General features: G+C 37.9%; 70 non-coding genes across 70 annotated transcripts; 35 read left to right on the top strand and 35 right to left on the bottom strand.

The window, feature by feature from the left end:
- Window positions 1–1,522: 1,522 nt before the first annotated feature.
- Window positions 1,523–1,595, bottom strand: Trnar-acg (transfer RNA arginine (anticodon ACG)). Its single transcript has one exon. It is a non-coding gene; the product is annotated as a tRNA-Arg (tRNA).
- A 216-nt stretch (window positions 1,596–1,811) lies between these two features.
- Trnad-guc (transfer RNA aspartic acid (anticodon GUC)) lies at window positions 1,812–1,883 on the top strand. Its single transcript has one exon. It is a non-coding gene; the product is annotated as a tRNA-Asp (tRNA).
- A 159-nt stretch (window positions 1,884–2,042) lies between these two features.
- On the bottom strand, window positions 2,043–2,115 carry Trnar-acg (transfer RNA arginine (anticodon ACG)). Its single transcript has one exon. It is a non-coding gene; the product is annotated as a tRNA-Arg (tRNA).
- Window positions 2,116–2,346: 231 nt separating this feature from the next.
- On the top strand, window positions 2,347–2,418 carry Trnad-guc (transfer RNA aspartic acid (anticodon GUC)). Its single transcript has one exon. It is a non-coding gene; the product is annotated as a tRNA-Asp (tRNA).
- A 159-nt stretch (window positions 2,419–2,577) lies between these two features.
- Trnar-acg (transfer RNA arginine (anticodon ACG)) lies at window positions 2,578–2,650 on the bottom strand. Its single transcript has one exon. It is a non-coding gene; the product is annotated as a tRNA-Arg (tRNA).
- Window positions 2,651–2,881: 231 nt separating this feature from the next.
- Trnad-guc (transfer RNA aspartic acid (anticodon GUC)) lies at window positions 2,882–2,953 on the top strand. The gene has a single exon. It is a non-coding gene; the product is annotated as a tRNA-Asp (tRNA).
- A 159-nt stretch (window positions 2,954–3,112) lies between these two features.
- On the bottom strand, window positions 3,113–3,185 carry Trnar-acg (transfer RNA arginine (anticodon ACG)). The gene has a single exon. It is a non-coding gene; the product is annotated as a tRNA-Arg (tRNA).
- A 231-nt stretch (window positions 3,186–3,416) lies between these two features.
- Window positions 3,417–3,488, top strand: Trnad-guc (transfer RNA aspartic acid (anticodon GUC)). The gene has a single exon. It is a non-coding gene; the product is annotated as a tRNA-Asp (tRNA).
- Window positions 3,489–3,647: 159 nt separating this feature from the next.
- Window positions 3,648–3,720, bottom strand: Trnar-acg (transfer RNA arginine (anticodon ACG)). Its single transcript has one exon. It is a non-coding gene; the product is annotated as a tRNA-Arg (tRNA).
- Window positions 3,721–3,951: 231 nt separating this feature from the next.
- On the top strand, window positions 3,952–4,023 carry Trnad-guc (transfer RNA aspartic acid (anticodon GUC)). The gene has a single exon. It is a non-coding gene; the product is annotated as a tRNA-Asp (tRNA).
- A 159-nt stretch (window positions 4,024–4,182) lies between these two features.
- Window positions 4,183–4,255, bottom strand: Trnar-acg (transfer RNA arginine (anticodon ACG)). The gene has a single exon. It is a non-coding gene; the product is annotated as a tRNA-Arg (tRNA).
- Window positions 4,256–4,486: 231 nt separating this feature from the next.
- On the top strand, window positions 4,487–4,558 carry Trnad-guc (transfer RNA aspartic acid (anticodon GUC)). The gene has a single exon. It is a non-coding gene; the product is annotated as a tRNA-Asp (tRNA).
- A 159-nt stretch (window positions 4,559–4,717) lies between these two features.
- Window positions 4,718–4,790, bottom strand: Trnar-acg (transfer RNA arginine (anticodon ACG)). The gene has a single exon. It is a non-coding gene; the product is annotated as a tRNA-Arg (tRNA).
- Window positions 4,791–5,021: 231 nt separating this feature from the next.
- On the top strand, window positions 5,022–5,093 carry Trnad-guc (transfer RNA aspartic acid (anticodon GUC)). Its single transcript has one exon. It is a non-coding gene; the product is annotated as a tRNA-Asp (tRNA).
- Window positions 5,094–5,252: 159 nt separating this feature from the next.
- On the bottom strand, window positions 5,253–5,325 carry Trnar-acg (transfer RNA arginine (anticodon ACG)). Its single transcript has one exon. It is a non-coding gene; the product is annotated as a tRNA-Arg (tRNA).
- A 231-nt stretch (window positions 5,326–5,556) lies between these two features.
- On the top strand, window positions 5,557–5,628 carry Trnad-guc (transfer RNA aspartic acid (anticodon GUC)). Its single transcript has one exon. It is a non-coding gene; the product is annotated as a tRNA-Asp (tRNA).
- Window positions 5,629–5,787: 159 nt separating this feature from the next.
- On the bottom strand, window positions 5,788–5,860 carry Trnar-acg (transfer RNA arginine (anticodon ACG)). Its single transcript has one exon. It is a non-coding gene; the product is annotated as a tRNA-Arg (tRNA).
- Window positions 5,861–6,091: 231 nt separating this feature from the next.
- Trnad-guc (transfer RNA aspartic acid (anticodon GUC)) lies at window positions 6,092–6,163 on the top strand. The gene has a single exon. It is a non-coding gene; the product is annotated as a tRNA-Asp (tRNA).
- Window positions 6,164–6,322: 159 nt separating this feature from the next.
- On the bottom strand, window positions 6,323–6,395 carry Trnar-acg (transfer RNA arginine (anticodon ACG)). Its single transcript has one exon. It is a non-coding gene; the product is annotated as a tRNA-Arg (tRNA).
- A 231-nt stretch (window positions 6,396–6,626) lies between these two features.
- On the top strand, window positions 6,627–6,698 carry Trnad-guc (transfer RNA aspartic acid (anticodon GUC)). Its single transcript has one exon. It is a non-coding gene; the product is annotated as a tRNA-Asp (tRNA).
- A 159-nt stretch (window positions 6,699–6,857) lies between these two features.
- Trnar-acg (transfer RNA arginine (anticodon ACG)) lies at window positions 6,858–6,930 on the bottom strand. The gene has a single exon. It is a non-coding gene; the product is annotated as a tRNA-Arg (tRNA).
- Window positions 6,931–7,161: 231 nt separating this feature from the next.
- Trnad-guc (transfer RNA aspartic acid (anticodon GUC)) lies at window positions 7,162–7,233 on the top strand. The gene has a single exon. It is a non-coding gene; the product is annotated as a tRNA-Asp (tRNA).
- Window positions 7,234–7,392: 159 nt separating this feature from the next.
- On the bottom strand, window positions 7,393–7,465 carry Trnar-acg (transfer RNA arginine (anticodon ACG)). Its single transcript has one exon. It is a non-coding gene; the product is annotated as a tRNA-Arg (tRNA).
- Window positions 7,466–7,696: 231 nt separating this feature from the next.
- Trnad-guc (transfer RNA aspartic acid (anticodon GUC)) lies at window positions 7,697–7,768 on the top strand. The gene has a single exon. It is a non-coding gene; the product is annotated as a tRNA-Asp (tRNA).
- Window positions 7,769–7,927: 159 nt separating this feature from the next.
- On the bottom strand, window positions 7,928–8,000 carry Trnar-acg (transfer RNA arginine (anticodon ACG)). The gene has a single exon. It is a non-coding gene; the product is annotated as a tRNA-Arg (tRNA).
- A 231-nt stretch (window positions 8,001–8,231) lies between these two features.
- On the top strand, window positions 8,232–8,303 carry Trnad-guc (transfer RNA aspartic acid (anticodon GUC)). The gene has a single exon. It is a non-coding gene; the product is annotated as a tRNA-Asp (tRNA).
- A 159-nt stretch (window positions 8,304–8,462) lies between these two features.
- On the bottom strand, window positions 8,463–8,535 carry Trnar-acg (transfer RNA arginine (anticodon ACG)). The gene has a single exon. It is a non-coding gene; the product is annotated as a tRNA-Arg (tRNA).
- A 231-nt stretch (window positions 8,536–8,766) lies between these two features.
- Trnad-guc (transfer RNA aspartic acid (anticodon GUC)) lies at window positions 8,767–8,838 on the top strand. Its single transcript has one exon. It is a non-coding gene; the product is annotated as a tRNA-Asp (tRNA).
- Window positions 8,839–8,997: 159 nt separating this feature from the next.
- Trnar-acg (transfer RNA arginine (anticodon ACG)) lies at window positions 8,998–9,070 on the bottom strand. Its single transcript has one exon. It is a non-coding gene; the product is annotated as a tRNA-Arg (tRNA).
- Window positions 9,071–9,301: 231 nt separating this feature from the next.
- On the top strand, window positions 9,302–9,373 carry Trnad-guc (transfer RNA aspartic acid (anticodon GUC)). Its single transcript has one exon. It is a non-coding gene; the product is annotated as a tRNA-Asp (tRNA).
- A 159-nt stretch (window positions 9,374–9,532) lies between these two features.
- Trnar-acg (transfer RNA arginine (anticodon ACG)) lies at window positions 9,533–9,605 on the bottom strand. The gene has a single exon. It is a non-coding gene; the product is annotated as a tRNA-Arg (tRNA).
- A 231-nt stretch (window positions 9,606–9,836) lies between these two features.
- Window positions 9,837–9,908, top strand: Trnad-guc (transfer RNA aspartic acid (anticodon GUC)). Its single transcript has one exon. It is a non-coding gene; the product is annotated as a tRNA-Asp (tRNA).
- Window positions 9,909–10,067: 159 nt separating this feature from the next.
- Window positions 10,068–10,140, bottom strand: Trnar-acg (transfer RNA arginine (anticodon ACG)). The gene has a single exon. It is a non-coding gene; the product is annotated as a tRNA-Arg (tRNA).
- Window positions 10,141–10,371: 231 nt separating this feature from the next.
- Trnad-guc (transfer RNA aspartic acid (anticodon GUC)) lies at window positions 10,372–10,443 on the top strand. Its single transcript has one exon. It is a non-coding gene; the product is annotated as a tRNA-Asp (tRNA).
- Window positions 10,444–10,602: 159 nt separating this feature from the next.
- Trnar-acg (transfer RNA arginine (anticodon ACG)) lies at window positions 10,603–10,675 on the bottom strand. The gene has a single exon. It is a non-coding gene; the product is annotated as a tRNA-Arg (tRNA).
- A 231-nt stretch (window positions 10,676–10,906) lies between these two features.
- Trnad-guc (transfer RNA aspartic acid (anticodon GUC)) lies at window positions 10,907–10,978 on the top strand. The gene has a single exon. It is a non-coding gene; the product is annotated as a tRNA-Asp (tRNA).
- A 159-nt stretch (window positions 10,979–11,137) lies between these two features.
- On the bottom strand, window positions 11,138–11,210 carry Trnar-acg (transfer RNA arginine (anticodon ACG)). The gene has a single exon. It is a non-coding gene; the product is annotated as a tRNA-Arg (tRNA).
- A 231-nt stretch (window positions 11,211–11,441) lies between these two features.
- Trnad-guc (transfer RNA aspartic acid (anticodon GUC)) lies at window positions 11,442–11,513 on the top strand. The gene has a single exon. It is a non-coding gene; the product is annotated as a tRNA-Asp (tRNA).
- Window positions 11,514–11,672: 159 nt separating this feature from the next.
- On the bottom strand, window positions 11,673–11,745 carry Trnar-acg (transfer RNA arginine (anticodon ACG)). The gene has a single exon. It is a non-coding gene; the product is annotated as a tRNA-Arg (tRNA).
- Window positions 11,746–11,976: 231 nt separating this feature from the next.
- Window positions 11,977–12,048, top strand: Trnad-guc (transfer RNA aspartic acid (anticodon GUC)). Its single transcript has one exon. It is a non-coding gene; the product is annotated as a tRNA-Asp (tRNA).
- A 159-nt stretch (window positions 12,049–12,207) lies between these two features.
- On the bottom strand, window positions 12,208–12,280 carry Trnar-acg (transfer RNA arginine (anticodon ACG)). The gene has a single exon. It is a non-coding gene; the product is annotated as a tRNA-Arg (tRNA).
- Window positions 12,281–12,511: 231 nt separating this feature from the next.
- On the top strand, window positions 12,512–12,583 carry Trnad-guc (transfer RNA aspartic acid (anticodon GUC)). Its single transcript has one exon. It is a non-coding gene; the product is annotated as a tRNA-Asp (tRNA).
- A 159-nt stretch (window positions 12,584–12,742) lies between these two features.
- On the bottom strand, window positions 12,743–12,815 carry Trnar-acg (transfer RNA arginine (anticodon ACG)). The gene has a single exon. It is a non-coding gene; the product is annotated as a tRNA-Arg (tRNA).
- A 231-nt stretch (window positions 12,816–13,046) lies between these two features.
- Window positions 13,047–13,118, top strand: Trnad-guc (transfer RNA aspartic acid (anticodon GUC)). Its single transcript has one exon. It is a non-coding gene; the product is annotated as a tRNA-Asp (tRNA).
- Window positions 13,119–13,277: 159 nt separating this feature from the next.
- Trnar-acg (transfer RNA arginine (anticodon ACG)) lies at window positions 13,278–13,350 on the bottom strand. The gene has a single exon. It is a non-coding gene; the product is annotated as a tRNA-Arg (tRNA).
- A 231-nt stretch (window positions 13,351–13,581) lies between these two features.
- Window positions 13,582–13,653, top strand: Trnad-guc (transfer RNA aspartic acid (anticodon GUC)). The gene has a single exon. It is a non-coding gene; the product is annotated as a tRNA-Asp (tRNA).
- A 159-nt stretch (window positions 13,654–13,812) lies between these two features.
- Window positions 13,813–13,885, bottom strand: Trnar-acg (transfer RNA arginine (anticodon ACG)). The gene has a single exon. It is a non-coding gene; the product is annotated as a tRNA-Arg (tRNA).
- A 231-nt stretch (window positions 13,886–14,116) lies between these two features.
- Window positions 14,117–14,188, top strand: Trnad-guc (transfer RNA aspartic acid (anticodon GUC)). Its single transcript has one exon. It is a non-coding gene; the product is annotated as a tRNA-Asp (tRNA).
- A 159-nt stretch (window positions 14,189–14,347) lies between these two features.
- Trnar-acg (transfer RNA arginine (anticodon ACG)) lies at window positions 14,348–14,420 on the bottom strand. Its single transcript has one exon. It is a non-coding gene; the product is annotated as a tRNA-Arg (tRNA).
- Window positions 14,421–14,651: 231 nt separating this feature from the next.
- Trnad-guc (transfer RNA aspartic acid (anticodon GUC)) lies at window positions 14,652–14,723 on the top strand. The gene has a single exon. It is a non-coding gene; the product is annotated as a tRNA-Asp (tRNA).
- Window positions 14,724–14,882: 159 nt separating this feature from the next.
- Trnar-acg (transfer RNA arginine (anticodon ACG)) lies at window positions 14,883–14,955 on the bottom strand. Its single transcript has one exon. It is a non-coding gene; the product is annotated as a tRNA-Arg (tRNA).
- A 231-nt stretch (window positions 14,956–15,186) lies between these two features.
- Window positions 15,187–15,258, top strand: Trnad-guc (transfer RNA aspartic acid (anticodon GUC)). The gene has a single exon. It is a non-coding gene; the product is annotated as a tRNA-Asp (tRNA).
- A 159-nt stretch (window positions 15,259–15,417) lies between these two features.
- Window positions 15,418–15,490, bottom strand: Trnar-acg (transfer RNA arginine (anticodon ACG)). Its single transcript has one exon. It is a non-coding gene; the product is annotated as a tRNA-Arg (tRNA).
- A 231-nt stretch (window positions 15,491–15,721) lies between these two features.
- Trnad-guc (transfer RNA aspartic acid (anticodon GUC)) lies at window positions 15,722–15,793 on the top strand. The gene has a single exon. It is a non-coding gene; the product is annotated as a tRNA-Asp (tRNA).
- A 159-nt stretch (window positions 15,794–15,952) lies between these two features.
- Trnar-acg (transfer RNA arginine (anticodon ACG)) lies at window positions 15,953–16,025 on the bottom strand. The gene has a single exon. It is a non-coding gene; the product is annotated as a tRNA-Arg (tRNA).
- A 231-nt stretch (window positions 16,026–16,256) lies between these two features.
- Window positions 16,257–16,328, top strand: Trnad-guc (transfer RNA aspartic acid (anticodon GUC)). Its single transcript has one exon. It is a non-coding gene; the product is annotated as a tRNA-Asp (tRNA).
- A 159-nt stretch (window positions 16,329–16,487) lies between these two features.
- On the bottom strand, window positions 16,488–16,560 carry Trnar-acg (transfer RNA arginine (anticodon ACG)). The gene has a single exon. It is a non-coding gene; the product is annotated as a tRNA-Arg (tRNA).
- Window positions 16,561–16,791: 231 nt separating this feature from the next.
- On the top strand, window positions 16,792–16,863 carry Trnad-guc (transfer RNA aspartic acid (anticodon GUC)). Its single transcript has one exon. It is a non-coding gene; the product is annotated as a tRNA-Asp (tRNA).
- Window positions 16,864–17,022: 159 nt separating this feature from the next.
- Trnar-acg (transfer RNA arginine (anticodon ACG)) lies at window positions 17,023–17,095 on the bottom strand. Its single transcript has one exon. It is a non-coding gene; the product is annotated as a tRNA-Arg (tRNA).
- A 231-nt stretch (window positions 17,096–17,326) lies between these two features.
- Trnad-guc (transfer RNA aspartic acid (anticodon GUC)) lies at window positions 17,327–17,398 on the top strand. Its single transcript has one exon. It is a non-coding gene; the product is annotated as a tRNA-Asp (tRNA).
- Window positions 17,399–17,557: 159 nt separating this feature from the next.
- Trnar-acg (transfer RNA arginine (anticodon ACG)) lies at window positions 17,558–17,630 on the bottom strand. Its single transcript has one exon. It is a non-coding gene; the product is annotated as a tRNA-Arg (tRNA).
- A 231-nt stretch (window positions 17,631–17,861) lies between these two features.
- Trnad-guc (transfer RNA aspartic acid (anticodon GUC)) lies at window positions 17,862–17,933 on the top strand. The gene has a single exon. It is a non-coding gene; the product is annotated as a tRNA-Asp (tRNA).
- Window positions 17,934–18,092: 159 nt separating this feature from the next.
- On the bottom strand, window positions 18,093–18,165 carry Trnar-acg (transfer RNA arginine (anticodon ACG)). The gene has a single exon. It is a non-coding gene; the product is annotated as a tRNA-Arg (tRNA).
- A 231-nt stretch (window positions 18,166–18,396) lies between these two features.
- On the top strand, window positions 18,397–18,468 carry Trnad-guc (transfer RNA aspartic acid (anticodon GUC)). Its single transcript has one exon. It is a non-coding gene; the product is annotated as a tRNA-Asp (tRNA).
- A 159-nt stretch (window positions 18,469–18,627) lies between these two features.
- Window positions 18,628–18,700, bottom strand: Trnar-acg (transfer RNA arginine (anticodon ACG)). Its single transcript has one exon. It is a non-coding gene; the product is annotated as a tRNA-Arg (tRNA).
- A 231-nt stretch (window positions 18,701–18,931) lies between these two features.
- On the top strand, window positions 18,932–19,003 carry Trnad-guc (transfer RNA aspartic acid (anticodon GUC)). The gene has a single exon. It is a non-coding gene; the product is annotated as a tRNA-Asp (tRNA).
- A 159-nt stretch (window positions 19,004–19,162) lies between these two features.
- Window positions 19,163–19,235, bottom strand: Trnar-acg (transfer RNA arginine (anticodon ACG)). Its single transcript has one exon. It is a non-coding gene; the product is annotated as a tRNA-Arg (tRNA).
- A 231-nt stretch (window positions 19,236–19,466) lies between these two features.
- On the top strand, window positions 19,467–19,538 carry Trnad-guc (transfer RNA aspartic acid (anticodon GUC)). Its single transcript has one exon. It is a non-coding gene; the product is annotated as a tRNA-Asp (tRNA).
- Window positions 19,539–19,697: 159 nt separating this feature from the next.
- Window positions 19,698–19,770, bottom strand: Trnar-acg (transfer RNA arginine (anticodon ACG)). Its single transcript has one exon. It is a non-coding gene; the product is annotated as a tRNA-Arg (tRNA).
- A 231-nt stretch (window positions 19,771–20,001) lies between these two features.
- Trnad-guc (transfer RNA aspartic acid (anticodon GUC)) lies at window positions 20,002–20,073 on the top strand. Its single transcript has one exon. It is a non-coding gene; the product is annotated as a tRNA-Asp (tRNA).
- The last annotated feature ends 18 nt before the right edge of the window (window positions 20,074–20,091 follow it).

Here is a 20,091-nt window from a genome sequence, read left to right as displayed (position 1 = left end):
AAATCCTGATTGCAATTGTATTTGGAAAAGTACCTTTAGCTATTTTTTGAGAAGAGTGCATTGTATGAATCTTTCGAGGTCTGTTCTATTTTTGTTTTTAAACAAAAAGGATTTATTATGTTTACCGCATGTGTACAGAGAAATGTTGGAAGCATGGCAGTGTATTAGAAAAGATATAACTTTTAATATAGGAGACTCTGATGTTTATAATCAACCACTGTTTTATAATAGTTCTAAGTTTGTGTCTGGTAAAGAATGGGAATATTTTATAAAAGCTGGTATTGTTCAAATTAAAGATATTTCATATGAAGCTATACCTGGATTTTTGCCAGTTCATGCAATTTTTGATATGATGAGAGAAAAAGAAATAGATGTTACTTTTAACATTGTCAGAAAATTGTATATGTTATTATTGAATCACATTCCTGTCGAGTGGAAAGAAGTTGTTTTGACAAAATGTAATGTGAAAAATGATGAACTGTCTCAATTCTATGTTCAGTTTAACAATAAAGTATGTGACATGTCGTTGTGTAAAACAAAAAGATTTTATACGTTACTGTTACAAAAGTGTTTTATTAAACCTAAATGTTATGAATTTTGGTGTGAACAATGTGATATTCATGAAAGTGATTTCTGTTTTGTTTGGAAACAGATACATAGTTTCTGGAAACCATCTGAATGTATTGATCTAGATTTCAAGTTATGTCACAATAAGATTTTTACTAATGTTAAACTATGTAAAATAGGAATAATAGACAGCAATGTGTGTCAAAACTGTGACTGTGAAGAGGAAACTTTATTTCATATATTTATAACATGTGACATACTTGTTAACTTTCATGATTTCGTATTTGATATTTTAGAGACACTATTTGTACAATCAGAGGTGAACTTAATACAGGAACATACTTATATGACGTTATTTTTGTTGGGTGTATCAACCAGTGTAAAGGGTGTAAATGTTCACTTTGTTAATTTTTTGCTGTCTATTGGAAGACTGTGTATAATGAAACAAAGACAAATGTTCAAAAATGGTACACGAAGTATTAACCTAATTCAATATTTCAAATACACACTGAGACATTACATTTGTTATTTTTATATGTATTGTAAATCTACAAACAGACTTTCAGTCTTTCATAAAAAGTTCTTGAGAGACAATCCCATTGTGCTATTAGAAGAAGATGTGTTGTTATTCAAACTGTGATAAATTGTATATTCTTAAATTGTGTAATATTCTGATTTTATAGACATTCTGATTTGCATTGTTATTTAGTATTGTTTTATTCAATAAAGATAAAAAAAAAAAAAAGTATCCCCGCCTGTCACGCGGGAGACCGGGGTTCGATTCCCCGCCGGGGAGGACATATTTTTTGCTTTCATTAATAACGAATTATACCAGATCCTTTCATGGTTATCTTTTATCTTAATGGAAAAAAGCAAAACTCTTTTCCTTTTTTGTGCAAATAATACCAAAGTGTGTTTTACGAGGTGTACAAAAATTGAAAACAAAAAAATAGTCCGAGCCTGCCAGGATTCGAACCTGGAATCTTCTGATCCGTAGTCAGACGCGTTATCCGTTGCGCCACAGGCCCTTAGACTGTCTCTTCTGCAATTTTAGTAGATATAATGCCACCGACTATTAGCATGTCTCTATATTTTTATTTTTGTTGTTTAGACATATCCACTCCAATGTTATAGTCTTCTTACAAAAAGACGAAAAATACTGCTTAAAACGTTAAGCATAATTATTTATTGGGCGGGAAACATTGCATCCCTTATGCCCTTTGAAGTTTAAGTACTTAAAATTATCTTCGGTAGTATAGTGGTCAGTATCCCCGCCTGTCACGCGGGAGACCGGGGTTCGATTCCCCGCCGGGGAGGACATATTTTTTGCTTTCATTAATAACGAATTATACCAGATCCTTTCATGGTTATCTTTTATCTTAATGGAAAAAAGCAAAACTCTTTTCCTTTTTTGTGCAAATAATACCAAAGTGTGTTTTACGAGGTGTACAAAAATTGAAAACAAAAAAATAGTCCGAGCCTGCCAGGATTCGAACCTGGAATCTTCTGATCCGTAGTCAGACGCGTTATCCGTTGCGCCACAGGCCCTTAGACTGTCTCTTCTGCAATTTTAGTAGATATAATGCCACCGACTATTAGCATGTCTCTATATTTTTATTTTTGTTGTTTAGACATATCCACTCCAATGTTATAGTCTTCTTACAAAAAGACGAAAAATACTGCTTAAAACGTTAAGCATAATTATTTATTGGGCGGGAAACATTGCATCCCTTATGCCCTTTGAAGTTTAAGTACTTAAAATTATCTTCATCCTTCAAGTCCTCGGTAGTATAGTGGTCAGTATCCCCGCCTGTCACGCGGGAGACCGGGGTTCGATTCCCCGCCGGGGAGGACATATTTTTTGCTTTCATTAATAACGAATTATACCAGATCCTTTCATGGTTATCTTTTATCTTAATGGAAAAAAGCAAAACTCTTTTCCTTTTTTGTGCAAATAATACCAAAGTGTGTTTTACGAGGTGTACAAAAATTGAAAACAAAAAAATAGTCCGAGCCTGCCAGGATTCGAACCTGGAATCTTCTGATCCGTAGTCAGACGCGTTATCCGTTGCGCCACAGGCCCTTAGACTGTCTCTTCTGCAATTTTAGTAGATATAATGCCACCGACTATTAGCATGTCTCTATATTTTTATTTTTGTTGTTTAGACATATCCACTCCAATGTTATAGTCTTCTTACAAAAAGACGAAAAATACTGCTTAAAACGTTAAGCATAATTATTTATTGGGCGGGAAACATTGCATCCCTTATGCCCTTTGAAGTTTAAGTACTTAAAATTATCTTCATCCTTCAAGTCCTCGGTAGTATAGTGGTCAGTATCCCCGCCTGTCACGCGGGAGACCGGGGTTCGATTCCCCGCCGGGGAGGACATATTTTTTGCTTTCATTAATAACGAATTATACCAGATCCTTTCATGGTTATCTTTTATCTTAATGGAAAAAAGCAAAACTCTTTTCCTTTTTTGTGCAAATAATACCAAAGTGTGTTTTACGAGGTGTACAAAAATTGAAAACAAAAAAATAGTCCGAGCCTGCCAGGATTCGAACCTGGAATCTTCTGATCCGTAGTCAGACGCGTTATCCGTTGCGCCACAGGCCCTTAGACTGTCTCTTCTGCAATTTTAGTAGATATAATGCCACCGACTATTAGCATGTCTCTATATTTTTATTTTTGTTGTTTAGACATATCCACTCCAATGTTATAGTCTTCTTACAAAAAGACGAAAAATACTGCTTAAAACGTTAAGCATAATTATTTATTGGGCGGGAAACATTGCATCCCTTATGCCCTTTGAAGTTTAAGTACTTAAAATTATCTTCATCCTTCAAGTCCTCGGTAGTATAGTGGTCAGTATCCCCGCCTGTCACGCGGGAGACCGGGGTTCGATTCCCCGCCGGGGAGGACATATTTTTTGCTTTCATTAATAACGAATTATACCAGATCCTTTCATGGTTATCTTTTATCTTAATGGAAAAAAGCAAAACTCTTTTCCTTTTTTGTGCAAATAATACCAAAGTGTGTTTTACGAGGTGTACAAAAATTGAAAACAAAAAAATAGTCCGAGCCTGCCAGGATTCGAACCTGGAATCTTCTGATCCGTAGTCAGACGCGTTATCCGTTGCGCCACAGGCCCTTAGACTGTCTCTTCTGCAATTTTAGTAGATATAATGCCACCGACTATTAGCATGTCTCTATATTTTTATTTTTGTTGTTTAGACATATCCACTCCAATGTTATAGTCTTCTTACAAAAAGACGAAAAATACTGCTTAAAACGTTAAGCATAATTATTTATTGGGCGGGAAACATTGCATCCCTTATGCCCTTTGAAGTTTAAGTACTTAAAATTATCTTCATCCTTCAAGTCCTCGGTAGTATAGTGGTCAGTATCCCCGCCTGTCACGCGGGAGACCGGGGTTCGATTCCCCGCCGGGGAGGACATATTTTTTGCTTTCATTAATAACGAATTATACCAGATCCTTTCATGGTTATCTTTTATCTTAATGGAAAAAAGCAAAACTCTTTTCCTTTTTTGTGCAAATAATACCAAAGTGTGTTTTACGAGGTGTACAAAAATTGAAAACAAAAAAATAGTCCGAGCCTGCCAGGATTCGAACCTGGAATCTTCTGATCCGTAGTCAGACGCGTTATCCGTTGCGCCACAGGCCCTTAGACTGTCTCTTCTGCAATTTTAGTAGATATAATGCCACCGACTATTAGCATGTCTCTATATTTTTATTTTTGTTGTTTAGACATATCCACTCCAATGTTATAGTCTTCTTACAAAAAGACGAAAAATACTGCTTAAAACGTTAAGCATAATTATTTATTGGGCGGGAAACATTGCATCCCTTATGCCCTTTGAAGTTTAAGTACTTAAAATTATCTTCATCCTTCAAGTCCTCGGTAGTATAGTGGTCAGTATCCCCGCCTGTCACGCGGGAGACCGGGGTTCGATTCCCCGCCGGGGAGGACATATTTTTTGCTTTCATTAATAACGAATTATACCAGATCCTTTCATGGTTATCTTTTATCTTAATGGAAAAAAGCAAAACTCTTTTCCTTTTTTGTGCAAATAATACCAAAGTGTGTTTTACGAGGTGTACAAAAATTGAAAACAAAAAAATAGTCCGAGCCTGCCAGGATTCGAACCTGGAATCTTCTGATCCGTAGTCAGACGCGTTATCCGTTGCGCCACAGGCCCTTAGACTGTCTCTTCTGCAATTTTAGTAGATATAATGCCACCGACTATTAGCATGTCTCTATATTTTTATTTTTGTTGTTTAGACATATCCACTCCAATGTTATAGTCTTCTTACAAAAAGACGAAAAATACTGCTTAAAACGTTAAGCATAATTATTTATTGGGCGGGAAACATTGCATCCCTTATGCCCTTTGAAGTTTAAGTACTTAAAATTATCTTCATCCTTCAAGTCCTCGGTAGTATAGTGGTCAGTATCCCCGCCTGTCACGCGGGAGACCGGGGTTCGATTCCCCGCCGGGGAGGACATATTTTTTGCTTTCATTAATAACGAATTATACCAGATCCTTTCATGGTTATCTTTTATCTTAATGGAAAAAAGCAAAACTCTTTTCCTTTTTTGTGCAAATAATACCAAAGTGTGTTTTACGAGGTGTACAAAAATTGAAAACAAAAAAATAGTCCGAGCCTGCCAGGATTCGAACCTGGAATCTTCTGATCCGTAGTCAGACGCGTTATCCGTTGCGCCACAGGCCCTTAGACTGTCTCTTCTGCAATTTTAGTAGATATAATGCCACCGACTATTAGCATGTCTCTATATTTTTATTTTTGTTGTTTAGACATATCCACTCCAATGTTATAGTCTTCTTACAAAAAGACGAAAAATACTGCTTAAAACGTTAAGCATAATTATTTATTGGGCGGGAAACATTGCATCCCTTATGCCCTTTGAAGTTTAAGTACTTAAAATTATCTTCATCCTTCAAGTCCTCGGTAGTATAGTGGTCAGTATCCCCGCCTGTCACGCGGGAGACCGGGGTTCGATTCCCCGCCGGGGAGGACATATTTTTTGCTTTCATTAATAACGAATTATACCAGATCCTTTCATGGTTATCTTTTATCTTAATGGAAAAAAGCAAAACTCTTTTCCTTTTTTGTGCAAATAATACCAAAGTGTGTTTTACGAGGTGTACAAAAATTGAAAACAAAAAAATAGTCCGAGCCTGCCAGGATTCGAACCTGGAATCTTCTGATCCGTAGTCAGACGCGTTATCCGTTGCGCCACAGGCCCTTAGACTGTCTCTTCTGCAATTTTAGTAGATATAATGCCACCGACTATTAGCATGTCTCTATATTTTTATTTTTGTTGTTTAGACATATCCACTCCAATGTTATAGTCTTCTTACAAAAAGACGAAAAATACTGCTTAAAACGTTAAGCATAATTATTTATTGGGCGGGAAACATTGCATCCCTTATGCCCTTTGAAGTTTAAGTACTTAAAATTATCTTCATCCTTCAAGTCCTCGGTAGTATAGTGGTCAGTATCCCCGCCTGTCACGCGGGAGACCGGGGTTCGATTCCCCGCCGGGGAGGACATATTTTTTGCTTTCATTAATAACGAATTATACCAGATCCTTTCATGGTTATCTTTTATCTTAATGGAAAAAAGCAAAACTCTTTTCCTTTTTTGTGCAAATAATACCAAAGTGTGTTTTACGAGGTGTACAAAAATTGAAAACAAAAAAATAGTCCGAGCCTGCCAGGATTCGAACCTGGAATCTTCTGATCCGTAGTCAGACGCGTTATCCGTTGCGCCACAGGCCCTTAGACTGTCTCTTCTGCAATTTTAGTAGATATAATGCCACCGACTATTAGCATGTCTCTATATTTTTATTTTTGTTGTTTAGACATATCCACTCCAATGTTATAGTCTTCTTACAAAAAGACGAAAAATACTGCTTAAAACGTTAAGCATAATTATTTATTGGGCGGGAAACATTGCATCCCTTATGCCCTTTGAAGTTTAAGTACTTAAAATTATCTTCATCCTTCAAGTCCTCGGTAGTATAGTGGTCAGTATCCCCGCCTGTCACGCGGGAGACCGGGGTTCGATTCCCCGCCGGGGAGGACATATTTTTTGCTTTCATTAATAACGAATTATACCAGATCCTTTCATGGTTATCTTTTATCTTAATGGAAAAAAGCAAAACTCTTTTCCTTTTTTGTGCAAATAATACCAAAGTGTGTTTTACGAGGTGTACAAAAATTGAAAACAAAAAAATAGTCCGAGCCTGCCAGGATTCGAACCTGGAATCTTCTGATCCGTAGTCAGACGCGTTATCCGTTGCGCCACAGGCCCTTAGACTGTCTCTTCTGCAATTTTAGTAGATATAATGCCACCGACTATTAGCATGTCTCTATATTTTTATTTTTGTTGTTTAGACATATCCACTCCAATGTTATAGTCTTCTTACAAAAAGACGAAAAATACTGCTTAAAACGTTAAGCATAATTATTTATTGGGCGGGAAACATTGCATCCCTTATGCCCTTTGAAGTTTAAGTACTTAAAATTATCTTCATCCTTCAAGTCCTCGGTAGTATAGTGGTCAGTATCCCCGCCTGTCACGCGGGAGACCGGGGTTCGATTCCCCGCCGGGGAGGACATATTTTTTGCTTTCATTAATAACGAATTATACCAGATCCTTTCATGGTTATCTTTTATCTTAATGGAAAAAAGCAAAACTCTTTTCCTTTTTTGTGCAAATAATACCAAAGTGTGTTTTACGAGGTGTACAAAAATTGAAAACAAAAAAATAGTCCGAGCCTGCCAGGATTCGAACCTGGAATCTTCTGATCCGTAGTCAGACGCGTTATCCGTTGCGCCACAGGCCCTTAGACTGTCTCTTCTGCAATTTTAGTAGATATAATGCCACCGACTATTAGCATGTCTCTATATTTTTATTTTTGTTGTTTAGACATATCCACTCCAATGTTATAGTCTTCTTACAAAAAGACGAAAAATACTGCTTAAAACGTTAAGCATAATTATTTATTGGGCGGGAAACATTGCATCCCTTATGCCCTTTGAAGTTTAAGTACTTAAAATTATCTTCATCCTTCAAGTCCTCGGTAGTATAGTGGTCAGTATCCCCGCCTGTCACGCGGGAGACCGGGGTTCGATTCCCCGCCGGGGAGGACATATTTTTTGCTTTCATTAATAACGAATTATACCAGATCCTTTCATGGTTATCTTTTATCTTAATGGAAAAAAGCAAAACTCTTTTCCTTTTTTGTGCAAATAATACCAAAGTGTGTTTTACGAGGTGTACAAAAATTGAAAACAAAAAAATAGTCCGAGCCTGCCAGGATTCGAACCTGGAATCTTCTGATCCGTAGTCAGACGCGTTATCCGTTGCGCCACAGGCCCTTAGACTGTCTCTTCTGCAATTTTAGTAGATATAATGCCACCGACTATTAGCATGTCTCTATATTTTTATTTTTGTTGTTTAGACATATCCACTCCAATGTTATAGTCTTCTTACAAAAAGACGAAAAATACTGCTTAAAACGTTAAGCATAATTATTTATTGGGCGGGAAACATTGCATCCCTTATGCCCTTTGAAGTTTAAGTACTTAAAATTATCTTCATCCTTCAAGTCCTCGGTAGTATAGTGGTCAGTATCCCCGCCTGTCACGCGGGAGACCGGGGTTCGATTCCCCGCCGGGGAGGACATATTTTTTGCTTTCATTAATAACGAATTATACCAGATCCTTTCATGGTTATCTTTTATCTTAATGGAAAAAAGCAAAACTCTTTTCCTTTTTTGTGCAAATAATACCAAAGTGTGTTTTACGAGGTGTACAAAAATTGAAAACAAAAAAATAGTCCGAGCCTGCCAGGATTCGAACCTGGAATCTTCTGATCCGTAGTCAGACGCGTTATCCGTTGCGCCACAGGCCCTTAGACTGTCTCTTCTGCAATTTTAGTAGATATAATGCCACCGACTATTAGCATGTCTCTATATTTTTATTTTTGTTGTTTAGACATATCCACTCCAATGTTATAGTCTTCTTACAAAAAGACGAAAAATACTGCTTAAAACGTTAAGCATAATTATTTATTGGGCGGGAAACATTGCATCCCTTATGCCCTTTGAAGTTTAAGTACTTAAAATTATCTTCATCCTTCAAGTCCTCGGTAGTATAGTGGTCAGTATCCCCGCCTGTCACGCGGGAGACCGGGGTTCGATTCCCCGCCGGGGAGGACATATTTTTTGCTTTCATTAATAACGAATTATACCAGATCCTTTCATGGTTATCTTTTATCTTAATGGAAAAAAGCAAAACTCTTTTCCTTTTTTGTGCAAATAATACCAAAGTGTGTTTTACGAGGTGTACAAAAATTGAAAACAAAAAAATAGTCCGAGCCTGCCAGGATTCGAACCTGGAATCTTCTGATCCGTAGTCAGACGCGTTATCCGTTGCGCCACAGGCCCTTAGACTGTCTCTTCTGCAATTTTAGTAGATATAATGCCACCGACTATTAGCATGTCTCTATATTTTTATTTTTGTTGTTTAGACATATCCACTCCAATGTTATAGTCTTCTTACAAAAAGACGAAAAATACTGCTTAAAACGTTAAGCATAATTATTTATTGGGCGGGAAACATTGCATCCCTTATGCCCTTTGAAGTTTAAGTACTTAAAATTATCTTCATCCTTCAAGTCCTCGGTAGTATAGTGGTCAGTATCCCCGCCTGTCACGCGGGAGACCGGGGTTCGATTCCCCGCCGGGGAGGACATATTTTTTGCTTTCATTAATAACGAATTATACCAGATCCTTTCATGGTTATCTTTTATCTTAATGGAAAAAAGCAAAACTCTTTTCCTTTTTTGTGCAAATAATACCAAAGTGTGTTTTACGAGGTGTACAAAAATTGAAAACAAAAAAATAGTCCGAGCCTGCCAGGATTCGAACCTGGAATCTTCTGATCCGTAGTCAGACGCGTTATCCGTTGCGCCACAGGCCCTTAGACTGTCTCTTCTGCAATTTTAGTAGATATAATGCCACCGACTATTAGCATGTCTCTATATTTTTATTTTTGTTGTTTAGACATATCCACTCCAATGTTATAGTCTTCTTACAAAAAGACGAAAAATACTGCTTAAAACGTTAAGCATAATTATTTATTGGGCGGGAAACATTGCATCCCTTATGCCCTTTGAAGTTTAAGTACTTAAAATTATCTTCATCCTTCAAGTCCTCGGTAGTATAGTGGTCAGTATCCCCGCCTGTCACGCGGGAGACCGGGGTTCGATTCCCCGCCGGGGAGGACATATTTTTTGCTTTCATTAATAACGAATTATACCAGATCCTTTCATGGTTATCTTTTATCTTAATGGAAAAAAGCAAAACTCTTTTCCTTTTTTGTGCAAATAATACCAAAGTGTGTTTTACGAGGTGTACAAAAATTGAAAACAAAAAAATAGTCCGAGCCTGCCAGGATTCGAACCTGGAATCTTCTGATCCGTAGTCAGACGCGTTATCCGTTGCGCCACAGGCCCTTAGACTGTCTCTTCTGCAATTTTAGTAGATATAATGCCACCGACTATTAGCATGTCTCTATATTTTTATTTTTGTTGTTTAGACATATCCACTCCAATGTTATAGTCTTCTTACAAAAAGACGAAAAATACTGCTTAAAACGTTAAGCATAATTATTTATTGGGCGGGAAACATTGCATCCCTTATGCCCTTTGAAGTTTAAGTACTTAAAATTATCTTCATCCTTCAAGTCCTCGGTAGTATAGTGGTCAGTATCCCCGCCTGTCACGCGGGAGACCGGGGTTCGATTCCCCGCCGGGGAGGACATATTTTTTGCTTTCATTAATAACGAATTATACCAGATCCTTTCATGGTTATCTTTTATCTTAATGGAAAAAAGCAAAACTCTTTTCCTTTTTTGTGCAAATAATACCAAAGTGTGTTTTACGAGGTGTACAAAAATTGAAAACAAAAAAATAGTCCGAGCCTGCCAGGATTCGAACCTGGAATCTTCTGATCCGTAGTCAGACGCGTTATCCGTTGCGCCACAGGCCCTTAGACTGTCTCTTCTGCAATTTTAGTAGATATAATGCCACCGACTATTAGCATGTCTCTATATTTTTATTTTTGTTGTTTAGACATATCCACTCCAATGTTATAGTCTTCTTACAAAAAGACGAAAAATACTGCTTAAAACGTTAAGCATAATTATTTATTGGGCGGGAAACATTGCATCCCTTATGCCCTTTGAAGTTTAAGTACTTAAAATTATCTTCATCCTTCAAGTCCTCGGTAGTATAGTGGTCAGTATCCCCGCCTGTCACGCGGGAGACCGGGGTTCGATTCCCCGCCGGGGAGGACATATTTTTTGCTTTCATTAATAACGAATTATACCAGATCCTTTCATGGTTATCTTTTATCTTAATGGAAAAAAGCAAAACTCTTTTCCTTTTTTGTGCAAATAATACCAAAGTGTGTTTTACGAGGTGTACAAAAATTGAAAACAAAAAAATAGTCCGAGCCTGCCAGGATTCGAACCTGGAATCTTCTGATCCGTAGTCAGACGCGTTATCCGTTGCGCCACAGGCCCTTAGACTGTCTCTTCTGCAATTTTAGTAGATATAATGCCACCGACTATTAGCATGTCTCTATATTTTTATTTTTGTTGTTTAGACATATCCACTCCAATGTTATAGTCTTCTTACAAAAAGACGAAAAATACTGCTTAAAACGTTAAGCATAATTATTTATTGGGCGGGAAACATTGCATCCCTTATGCCCTTTGAAGTTTAAGTACTTAAAATTATCTTCATCCTTCAAGTCCTCGGTAGTATAGTGGTCAGTATCCCCGCCTGTCACGCGGGAGACCGGGGTTCGATTCCCCGCCGGGGAGGACATATTTTTTGCTTTCATTAATAACGAATTATACCAGATCCTTTCATGGTTATCTTTTATCTTAATGGAAAAAAGCAAAACTCTTTTCCTTTTTTGTGCAAATAATACCAAAGTGTGTTTTACGAGGTGTACAAAAATTGAAAACAAAAAAATAGTCCGAGCCTGCCAGGATTCGAACCTGGAATCTTCTGATCCGTAGTCAGACGCGTTATCCGTTGCGCCACAGGCCCTTAGACTGTCTCTTCTGCAATTTTAGTAGATATAATGCCACCGACTATTAGCATGTCTCTATATTTTTATTTTTGTTGTTTAGACATATCCACTCCAATGTTATAGTCTTCTTACAAAAAGACGAAAAATACTGCTTAAAACGTTAAGCATAATTATTTATTGGGCGGGAAACATTGCATCCCTTATGCCCTTTGAAGTTTAAGTACTTAAAATTATCTTCATCCTTCAAGTCCTCGGTAGTATAGTGGTCAGTATCCCCGCCTGTCACGCGGGAGACCGGGGTTCGATTCCCCGCCGGGGAGGACATATTTTTTGCTTTCATTAATAACGAATTATACCAGATCCTTTCATGGTTATCTTTTATCTTAATGGAAAAAAGCAAAACTCTTTTCCTTTTTTGTGCAAATAATACCAAAGTGTGTTTTACGAGGTGTACAAAAATTGAAAACAAAAAAATAGTCCGAGCCTGCCAGGATTCGAACCTGGAATCTTCTGATCCGTAGTCAGACGCGTTATCCGTTGCGCCACAGGCCCTTAGACTGTCTCTTCTGCAATTTTAGTAGATATAATGCCACCGACTATTAGCATGTCTCTATATTTTTATTTTTGTTGTTTAGACATATCCACTCCAATGTTATAGTCTTCTTACAAAAAGACGAAAAATACTGCTTAAAACGTTAAGCATAATTATTTATTGGGCGGGAAACATTGCATCCCTTATGCCCTTTGAAGTTTAAGTACTTAAAATTATCTTCATCCTTCAAGTCCTCGGTAGTATAGTGGTCAGTATCCCCGCCTGTCACGCGGGAGACCGGGGTTCGATTCCCCGCCGGGGAGGACATATTTTTTGCTTTCATTAATAACGAATTATACCAGATCCTTTCATGGTTATCTTTTATCTTAATGGAAAAAAGCAAAACTCTTTTCCTTTTTTGTGCAAATAATACCAAAGTGTGTTTTACGAGGTGTACAAAAATTGAAAACAAAAAAATAGTCCGAGCCTGCCAGGATTCGAACCTGGAATCTTCTGATCCGTAGTCAGACGCGTTATCCGTTGCGCCACAGGCCCTTAGACTGTCTCTTCTGCAATTTTAGTAGATATAATGCCACCGACTATTAGCATGTCTCTATATTTTTATTTTTGTTGTTTAGACATATCCACTCCAATGTTATAGTCTTCTTACAAAAAGACGAAAAATACTGCTTAAAACGTTAAGCATAATTATTTATTGGGCGGGAAACATTGCATCCCTTATGCCCTTTGAAGTTTAAGTACTTAAAATTATCTTCATCCTTCAAGTCCTCGGTAGTATAGTGGTCAGTATCCCCGCCTGTCACGCGGGAGACCGGGGTTCGATTCCCCGCCGGGGAGGACATATTTTTTGCTTTCATTAATAACGAATTATACCAGATCCTTTCATGGTTATCTTTTATCTTAATGGAAAAAAGCAAAACTCTTTTCCTTTTTTGTGCAAATAATACCAAAGTGTGTTTTACGAGGTGTACAAAAATTGAAAACAAAAAAATAGTCCGAGCCTGCCAGGATTCGAACCTGGAATCTTCTGATCCGTAGTCAGACGCGTTATCCGTTGCGCCACAGGCCCTTAGACTGTCTCTTCTGCAATTTTAGTAGATATAATGCCACCGACTATTAGCATGTCTCTATATTTTTATTTTTGTTGTTTAGACATATCCACTCCAATGTTATAGTCTTCTTACAAAAAGACGAAAAATACTGCTTAAAACGTTAAGCATAATTATTTATTGGGCGGGAAACATTGCATCCCTTATGCCCTTTGAAGTTTAAGTACTTAAAATTATCTTCATCCTTCAAGTCCTCGGTAGTATAGTGGTCAGTATCCCCGCCTGTCACGCGGGAGACCGGGGTTCGATTCCCCGCCGGGGAGGACATATTTTTTGCTTTCATTAATAACGAATTATACCAGATCCTTTCATGGTTATCTTTTATCTTAATGGAAAAAAGCAAAACTCTTTTCCTTTTTTGTGCAAATAATACCAAAGTGTGTTTTACGAGGTGTACAAAAATTGAAAACAAAAAAATAGTCCGAGCCTGCCAGGATTCGAACCTGGAATCTTCTGATCCGTAGTCAGACGCGTTATCCGTTGCGCCACAGGCCCTTAGACTGTCTCTTCTGCAATTTTAGTAGATATAATGCCACCGACTATTAGCATGTCTCTATATTTTTATTTTTGTTGTTTAGACATATCCACTCCAATGTTATAGTCTTCTTACAAAAAGACGAAAAATACTGCTTAAAACGTTAAGCATAATTATTTATTGGGCGGGAAACATTGCATCCCTTATGCCCTTTGAAGTTTAAGTACTTAAAATTATCTTCATCCTTCAAGTCCTCGGTAGTATAGTGGTCAGTATCCCCGCCTGTCACGCGGGAGACCGGGGTTCGATTCCCCGCCGGGGAGGACATATTTTTTGCTTTCATTAATAACGAATTATACCAGATCCTTTCATGGTTATCTTTTATCTTAATGGAAAAAAGCAAAACTCTTTTCCTTTTTTGTGCAAATAATACCAAAGTGTGTTTTACGAGGTGTACAAAAATTGAAAACAAAAAAATAGTCCGAGCCTGCCAGGATTCGAACCTGGAATCTTCTGATCCGTAGTCAGACGCGTTATCCGTTGCGCCACAGGCCCTTAGACTGTCTCTTCTGCAATTTTAGTAGATATAATGCCACCGACTATTAGCATGTCTCTATATTTTTATTTTTGTTGTTTAGACATATCCACTCCAATGTTATAGTCTTCTTACAAAAAGACGAAAAATACTGCTTAAAACGTTAAGCATAATTATTTATTGGGCGGGAAACATTGCATCCCTTATGCCCTTTGAAGTTTAAGTACTTAAAATTATCTTCATCCTTCAAGTCCTCGGTAGTATAGTGGTCAGTATCCCCGCCTGTCACGCGGGAGACCGGGGTTCGATTCCCCGCCGGGGAGGACATATTTTTTGCTTTCATTAATAACGAATTATACCAGATCCTTTCATGGTTATCTTTTATCTTAATGGAAAAAAGCAAAACTCTTTTCCTTTTTTGTGCAAATAATACCAAAGTGTGTTTTACGAGGTGTACAAAAATTGAAAACAAAAAAATAGTCCGAGCCTGCCAGGATTCGAACCTGGAATCTTCTGATCCGTAGTCAGACGCGTTATCCGTTGCGCCACAGGCCCTTAGACTGTCTCTTCTGCAATTTTAGTAGATATAATGCCACCGACTATTAGCATGTCTCTATATTTTTATTTTTGTTGTTTAGACATATCCACTCCAATGTTATAGTCTTCTTACAAAAAGACGAAAAATACTGCTTAAAACGTTAAGCATAATTATTTATTGGGCGGGAAACATTGCATCCCTTATGCCCTTTGAAGTTTAAGTACTTAAAATTATCTTCATCCTTCAAGTCCTCGGTAGTATAGTGGTCAGTATCCCCGCCTGTCACGCGGGAGACCGGGGTTCGATTCCCCGCCGGGGAGGACATATTTTTTGCTTTCATTAATAACGAATTATACCAGATCCTTTCATGGTTATCTTTTATCTTAATGGAAAAAAGCAAAACTCTTTTCCTTTTTTGTGCAAATAATACCAAAGTGTGTTTTACGAGGTGTACAAAAATTGAAAACAAAAAAATAGTCCGAGCCTGCCAGGATTCGAACCTGGAATCTTCTGATCCGTAGTCAGACGCGTTATCCGTTGCGCCACAGGCCCTTAGACTGTCTCTTCTGCAATTTTAGTAGATATAATGCCACCGACTATTAGCATGTCTCTATATTTTTATTTTTGTTGTTTAGACATATCCACTCCAATGTTATAGTCTTCTTACAAAAAGACGAAAAATACTGCTTAAAACGTTAAGCATAATTATTTATTGGGCGGGAAACATTGCATCCCTTATGCCCTTTGAAGTTTAAGTACTTAAAATTATCTTCATCCTTCAAGTCCTCGGTAGTATAGTGGTCAGTATCCCCGCCTGTCACGCGGGAGACCGGGGTTCGATTCCCCGCCGGGGAGGACATATTTTTTGCTTTCATTAATAACGAATTATACCAGATCCTTTCATGGTTATCTTTTATCTTAATGGAAAAAAGCAAAACTCTTTTCCTTTTTTGTGCAAATAATACCAAAGTGTGTTTTACGAGGTGTACAAAAATTGAAAACAAAAAAATAGTCCGAGCCTGCCAGGATTCGAACCTGGAATCTTCTGATCCGTAGTCAGACGCGTTATCCGTTGCGCCACAGGCCCTTAGACTGTCTCTTCTGCAATTTTAGTAGATATAATGCCACCGACTATTAGCATGTCTCTATATTTTTATTTTTGTTGTTTAGACATATCCACTCCAATGTTATAGTCTTCTTACAAAAAGACGAAAAATACTGCTTAAAACGTTAAGCATAATTATTTATTGGGCGGGAAACATTGCATCCCTTATGCCCTTTGAAGTTTAAGTACTTAAAATTATCTTCATCCTTCAAGTCCTCGGTAGTATAGTGGTCAGTATCCCCGCCTGTCACGCGGGAGACCGGGGTTCGATTCCCCGCCGGGGAGGACATATTTTTTGCTTTCATTAATAACGAATTATACCAGATCCTTTCATGGTTATCTTTTATCTTAATGGAAAAAAGCAAAACTCTTTTCCTTTTTTGTGCAAATAATACCAAAGTGTGTTTTACGAGGTGTACAAAAATTGAAAACAAAAAAATAGTCCGAGCCTGCCAGGATTCGAACCTGGAATCTTCTGATCCGTAGTCAGACGCGTTATCCGTTGCGCCACAGGCCCTTAGACTGTCTCTTCTGCAATTTTAGTAGATATAATGCCACCGACTATTAGCATGTCTCTATATTTTTATTTTTGTTGTTTAGACATATCCACTCCAATGTTATAGTCTTCTTACAAAAAGACGAAAAATACTGCTTAAAACGTTAAGCATAATTATTTATTGGGCGGGAAACATTGCATCCCTTATGCCCTTTGAAGTTTAAGTACTTAAAATTATCTTCATCCTTCAAGTCCTCGGTAGTATAGTGGTCAGTATCCCCGCCTGTCACGCGGGAGACCGGGGTTCGATTCCCCGCCGGGGAGGACATATTTTTTGCTTTCATTAATAACGAATTATACCAGATCCTTTCATGGTTATCTTTTATCTTAATGGAAAAAAGCAAAACTCTTTTCCTTTTTTGTGCAAATAATACCAAAGTGTGTTTTACGAGGTGTACAAAAATTGAAAACAAAAAAATAGTCCGAGCCTGCCAGGATTCGAACCTGGAATCTTCTGATCCGTAGTCAGACGCGTTATCCGTTGCGCCACAGGCCCTTAGACTGTCTCTTCTGCAATTTTAGTAGATATAATGCCACCGACTATTAGCATGTCTCTATATTTTTATTTTTGTTGTTTAGACATATCCACTCCAATGTTATAGTCTTCTTACAAAAAGACGAAAAATACTGCTTAAAACGTTAAGCATAATTATTTATTGGGCGGGAAACATTGCATCCCTTATGCCCTTTGAAGTTTAAGTACTTAAAATTATCTTCATCCTTCAAGTCCTCGGTAGTATAGTGGTCAGTATCCCCGCCTGTCACGCGGGAGACCGGGGTTCGATTCCCCGCCGGGGAGGACATATTTTTTGCTTTCATTAATAACGAATTATACCAGATCCTTTCATGGTTATCTTTTATCTTAATGGAAAAAAGCAAAACTCTTTTCCTTTTTTGTGCAAATAATACCAAAGTGTGTTTTACGAGGTGTACAAAAATTGAAAACAAAAAAATAGTCCGAGCCTGCCAGGATTCGAACCTGGAATCTTCTGATCCGTAGTCAGACGCGTTATCCGTTGCGCCACAGGCCCTTAGACTGTCTCTTCTGCAATTTTAGTAGATATAATGCCACCGACTATTAGCATGTCTCTATATTTTTATTTTTGTTGTTTAGACATATCCACTCCAATGTTATAGTCTTCTTACAAAAAGACGAAAAATACTGCTTAAAACGTTAAGCATAATTATTTATTGGGCGGGAAACATTGCATCCCTTATGCCCTTTGAAGTTTAAGTACTTAAAATTATCTTCATCCTTCAAGTCCTCGGTAGTATAGTGGTCAGTATCCCCGCCTGTCACGCGGGAGACCGGGGTTCGATTCCCCGCCGGGGAGGACATATTTTTTGCTTTCATTAATAACGAATTATACCAGATCCTTTCATGGTTATCTTTTATCTTAATGGAAAAAAGCAAAACTCTTTTCCTTTTTTGTGCAAATAATACCAAAGTGTGTTTTACGAGGTGTACAAAAATTGAAAACAAAAAAATAGTCCGAGCCTGCCAGGATTCGAACCTGGAATCTTCTGATCCGTAGTCAGACGCGTTATCCGTTGCGCCACAGGCCCTTAGACTGTCTCTTCTGCAATTTTAGTAGATATAATGCCACCGACTATTAGCATGTCTCTATATTTTTATTTTTGTTGTTTAGACATATCCACTCCAATGTTATAGTCTTCTTACAAAAAGACGAAAAATACTGCTTAAAACGTTAAGCATAATTATTTATTGGGCGGGAAACATTGCATCCCTTATGCCCTTTGAAGTTTAAGTACTTAAAATTATCTTCATCCTTCAAGTCCTCGGTAGTATAGTGGTCAGTATCCCCGCCTGTCACGCGGGAGACCGGGGTTCGATTCCCCGCCGGGGAGGACATATTTTTTGCTTTCATTAATAACGAATTATACCAGATCCTTTCATGGTTATCTTTTATCTTAATGGAAAAAAGCAAAACTCTTTTCCTTTTTTGTGCAAATAATACCAAAGTGTGTTTTACGAGGTGTACAAAAATTGAAAACAAAAAAATAGTCCGAGCCTGCCAGGATTCGAACCTGGAATCTTCTGATCCGTAGTCAGACGCGTTATCCGTTGCGCCACAGGCCCTTAGACTGTCTCTTCTGCAATTTTAGTAGATATAATGCCACCGACTATTAGCATGTCTCTATATTTTTATTTTTGTTGTTTAGACATATCCACTCCAATGTTATAGTCTTCTTACAAAAAGACGAAAAATACTGCTTAAAACGTTAAGCATAATTATTTATTGGGCGGGAAACATTGCATCCCTTATGCCCTTTGAAGTTTAAGTACTTAAAATTATCTTCATCCTTCAAGTCCTCGGTAGTATAGTGGTCAGTATCCCCGCCTGTCACGCGGGAGACCGGGGTTCGATTCCCCGCCGGGGAGGACATATTTTTTGCTTTCATTAATAACGAATTATACCAGATCCTTTCATGGTTATCTTTTATCTTAATGGAAAAAAGCAAAACTCTTTTCCTTTTTTGTGCAAATAATACCAAAGTGTGTTTTACGAGGTGTACAAAAATTGAAAACAAAAAAATAGTCCGAGCCTGCCAGGATTCGAACCTGGAATCTTCTGATCCGTAGTCAGACGCGTTATCCGTTGCGCCACAGGCCCTTAGACTGTCTCTTCTGCAATTTTAGTAGATATAATGCCACCGACTATTAGCATGTCTCTATATTTTTATTTTTGTTGTTTAGACATATCCACTCCAATGTTATAGTCTTCTTACAAAAAGACGAAAAATACTGCTTAAAACGTTAAGCATAATTATTTATTGGGCGGGAAACATTGCATCCCTTATGCCCTTTGAAGTTTAAGTACTTAAAATTATCTTCATCCTTCAAGTCCTCGGTAGTATAGTGGTCAGTATCCCCGCCTGTCACGCGGGAGACCGGGGTTCGATTCCCCGCCGGGGAGGACATATTTTTTGCTTTCATTAATAACGAATTATACCAGATCCTTTCATGGTTATCTTTTATCTTAATGGAAAAAAGCAAAACTCTTTTCCTTTTTTGTGCAAATAATACCAAAGTGTGTTTTACGAGGTGTACAAAAATTGAAAACAAAAAAATAGTCCGAGCCTGCCAGGATTCGAACCTGGAATCTTCTGATCCGTAGTCAGACGCGTTATCCGTTGCGCCACAGGCCCTTAGACTGTCTCTTCTGCAATTTTAGTAGATATAATGCCACCGACTATTAGCATGTCTCTATATTTTTATTTTTGTTGTTTAGACATATCCACTCCAATGTTATAGTCTTCTTACAAAAAGACGAAAAATACTGCTTAAAACGTTAAGCATAATTATTTATTGGGCGGGAAACATTGCATCCCTTATGCCCTTTGAAGTTTAAGTACTTAAAATTATCTTCATCCTTCAAGTCCTCGGTAGTATAGTGGTCAGTATCCCCGCCTGTCACGCGGGAGACCGGGGTTCGATTCCCCGCCGGGGAGGACATATTTTTTGCTTTC

Source organism: Perna viridis, chromosome 10 (assembly GCF_037379345.1).
Source record: "Perna viridis isolate PV_CMFRI_1.1 ecotype Kerala chromosome 10, ASM3737934v1, whole genome shotgun sequence".
NCBI lineage: Eukaryota > Metazoa > Mollusca > Bivalvia > Mytilida > Mytilidae > Perna > Perna viridis.
Note: the sequence above shows the minus strand (reverse complement) of the source record. Positions and strands in the feature narration are given on the sequence as shown.